The sequence below is a fragment of the Mus caroli genome, chromosome 6, assembly GCF_900094665.2.
Source record: "Mus caroli chromosome 6, CAROLI_EIJ_v1.1, whole genome shotgun sequence".
Classification (NCBI taxonomy): Eukaryota; Metazoa; Chordata; class Mammalia; order Rodentia; family Muridae; genus Mus; species Mus caroli.
Genome location: NC_034575.1, coordinates 89,291,376 through 89,295,243, shown reverse-complemented (window position 1 = coordinate 89,295,243; position 3,868 = coordinate 89,291,376). Strand labels below are relative to the sequence as shown.

The 3,868-nt window shown below is 40.2% G+C and overlaps 1 long non-coding RNA gene across 1 annotated transcript in view; it reads right to left on the bottom strand.

Annotated features, from left to right (window-relative positions):
* The window catches only part of LOC115031311, a 65,808-nt gene extending 62,717 nt beyond the window's left edge, over positions 1-3,091 (bottom strand). Inside the window, exon 1 of the long non-coding RNA XR_003836931.1 lies at positions 730-3,091. This is a non-coding gene — a long non-coding RNA (uncharacterized LOC115031311). The remainder of the gene's footprint in view (positions 1-729) is intronic.
* Positions 3,092-3,868: the final 777 nt, after the last annotated feature.

Sequence of the window (3,868 nt, the reverse complement as noted above, 5' to 3'; positions counted from 1 at the left end):
AGGCAGAAGTAAATTGAACCTTAATTATGAATAATTACCTGATCTAGTCAAATGGCAGGAATTATCAGACTGTATTAAAACATGAAACAAGACCCAACTATATGCTGCATAAAGAAAACACACTTTAGAAACAAAGATTCTTGTAGGCTGAAAGCAGGAAGAAGGGAAAAGAGGAGCCACGCAAACAGCAACCCTGAGAGGCTGCATTAATATCAGACAAAAGGGACTTTGAAATAGGAGCAGGAGAAGGGAAGACCACCCAGGAAGAAGACTGGGGTATCAGGGAGCAGAAAGTGTGGGGTGAGACTCTGGAAATTCTCATGTTAAGTAGGACAGAGAGGAAAGAAAGGTTTTTGGAAGGAAAAAAAAAAACATACTAGAGCATTTTTCTAGGCCATGGTAGAAAATGCACACATTAGAACCCTTTAGACCAAGACACAAGAGTGCAGGCAGGGAACCATCTGCTCCTTACTGACCATGCTGTTTGACAAAGGATGAAATGATAGACAGTAACAGTGACTTCCCAAGCCAGCGGAATAATAGAGCAGAGGTGAATCTAAACCCTTCTTTCTTTCTCTGTCTCTTTCTGTCTCGTCTTCCCCTCCACCTCCTCACTGCCCCCCCCAACTCTCCACTCCCCTCTGTCCCCTGTTCCTACCTCTCCTCCTAGTTCCCATCATCCTTATAGGTCTTTGTATTGGTTAAGGTTCTCTAAAAATAACAACTTACCGAATGAATCTCACTATGTATTGAAATGGGATTTCTTAGACCAGCTTCCAGGCTGTGCTCCAGCAAGTCCAACANGGGCTGCCTGTGAAGGAAAGGTCCAAGAATCCAGGAGTTGCTCAGTGCACGAGGCTGAATGCTTCAGCTGCTCTTCCGTGTATGCTGGAATCCTGAAGAAGCAGACTCTAATGCCTGTGAAGGAATGAACTTGCTACTGAGGCAAGAGCAAGCAGACAAAGCAAAAAAGCTCCTTTCTTCCATGTGGTTAGAGGTGGATCTTCCCACCTCGAAAGATCTGGATTAAAGGTAAGTCTTCCCACCTCGAAAGATCAAGATTAGAAGTGGATCTTCCCACTTCAAAAACAGGTGTTCCCCACTTGGAAGTCTGAGTTAATTCCAGTTGTAGTCAAGTTGACAAACAAGAATAGCCATCACAGTACATACCACTATTTTCAAGACCTTGAGATGGTAGAGGCACAAGCTGCCTGAGACCCTGGTGGAACATTAAGATTCTGAATCAGTGGAAGAACTCCAGATGTTCTTCATTTATCTATTCCTTTGTGGATGACTGGATAGCTTTCCTANATTTTAATTTCCTTATCTTTCAAAAGAGAAGTCACACTCGTAGGGAAGATGTAACTTCTAAGGAATGAATGAGAAAAGCACCCTACTTTCAGGAGTTTATACATTGTATTGAAGACCACAGGCAGTCTATCAGGGACTTAAAGCCCCAAGGAGATCCTAAGGACTTTTTAAAAGTAATGCCCCTTCAGTAAGAACTTGCTCCATAGGTAGAGAGAAGCAATTAGGGAGAGTACAAAGCCTCTAGTACATTGTGTGTTAGATGCTAAAGAAGACCCACTCTAAACCTAATAGTGACTTCAGATGTTAGGACCCACTAATGTTTGTGGGAAAGCAAATGCACAGGCACTCTCTTGCTATGGAAATGCCAATGATTCCTGACTGCCTGGACATTCCAAGTGCTGCTGTTGATGCATGACATCAGTGCCCTTGGGTGGCTTTTATTTGGAAAAGCCATTAACAAACAGATCCTTTCATTCTCAGAGGTCCATGAGAATTCAATAGAGATAAGCTGAGTTTATGGTTTATATCCTTCATAATGGTTTCCATGCTTCCTCACGGGCATTATCTGCAGTAAGAATCTGACCCCAGTGCTAGTCTACCACAGTAGAGGCAAATTCCTTTATTTAAGGAGGAGGAAGAAGAGGAGGAGGGAATAAAAANGCTCTTATATACAGAATTGTCTCTAGTAATGGTAAAAAGTAATTGTTTAGAATAGTAAATCATTATCTCAGTAAATACAACCAGAGCCAGATCTTCTTGGAACATAAGCAATGATAAGAAAAAAGATTAGACAGCTTGGAAAGCCTGCCGTGGGTTAGCGTAGAATGTCTCATGCAATTTGCAAATGAAGAGTGAANGGAACATGGGACAGTGTAAGGAGATTTATCGGTCCCTGCCCACGGTCATGCAAGTATGGGAGGGTGAGCTACACATTTTGTTATATGTAAACTCCAACATGTTATGCTGTTGAACTGACCTCGAGTTTCATGTCACACGTCTCATTTTCGTTTTCAGTTCTTAGTATTTGGGCACAGTAAGAATTCTGATGTTCAGCTGAAGGGGACCCTGAGGGTTGTTGGCTATTCTTTTTTTTTTTTTTTTTTTACTGTCAATAGAAGAAAGATTACAGATGATATGCCCTGCTATTCTGCTGATTTGATATAGAGAGCATTCAGATAGTTTGGTGCTCATGAAAAAGACTGAGTCACTATCAACAATGCTCTTTGTAGGACGTTAAATGAACTAAATTAGACTATTAAAGCACACGGAGTGAGTCTATGCTCCCACACATGTATGTTTATGTGGGTTCACATGAATGTATAGGTACCTGTACATGTGTGGAAGCCAGAGATCATNGATAGGTATAAGTCTTCAGAAACCAATCACCTTGATTTGAGACATGACCCTTGGACCATTGATGCACCTAATAAATGAGACTGGATGGCCAGCAAGAGCCAGCTGTCTGTCCCTATTCAACACTGGGATTACAAATANGTGCCACCACCATTCTTGACATTTTTAGGTAGGTTCTGGGAATTGAACTCAGGGCCTCATGCTTATGCTACAAATACTTTGCCAACTAAACATTCCCCATCCCCGTTATCCTCTATGAGTTTGGTGTTTATGATATGGAAAGCAAGGAGCATCGTGACTTCTCAGAAGCAATTATAAAGGTGGAGGGAGACTAGAGGGAAGGGGAAACTCTAAACTCTCACTGTTATAATCCATCAATCTTTACATAGTTCAAAAACATCTTTAGTTTTTTAATTAAACATAGATGGTGCTATTAAGAAAGAGAAAATTTGAGCTAGATAGATNGCTCAGTGGCTAAGAACATTTGGTTGCTCTTCCAGAAGACCTGGTTTCAACTCTCAGTCCCCAATGGCAACTCACAACTGTCTATAACTCAGGTCTTCTGACACCCTCACACACACACATTGAGGCAAATACCCAAGTACACAAAATACAATTAATTTTTTTAAAACTGAAAACAAAAATTGTTGACATTTATAGTCAATATTTTTATCACCAAAAGTGTTTACTTTGTATATGCAACATATTGATATTACATCAAAGTATAACATCCATTCTTATTTCTAAAGACTATGAGCCAGCTTGAGTGTAACACATTTATCTGAGTATAAGTGAAGGATAATAACGCTGAATATAGAAACCACTCTTAAAACACAGCTTATTTTTACTAGAGCCTAATCATTTTCTTAAGATTGTTTTTATTTCATTGTAAAGATTTTATCCCTTAAAACTTCATTCATTGAGAATCCTGTATCATTATAAGCTGCTTGGCTTCATGCTAAAGCTTTACTGTGGCGATTCTTCTCAATCACAGCAGCATTACCTTAAACTACTCACATCGATGTGTCAATAGGCCTGTGTCACATGACNTTTAACTCCCCAAATCCAAGAAACCACTGACTGCAAGAAACCNCTGACTGCATCTATGCAACAAGAGTATCTCCTGTTTTAGGAGAGTACCAGTAAAACAGAAACAAATCACTTTCCCAAATGCTTTCCTCACCACTATCTAGTCATTCTTCCC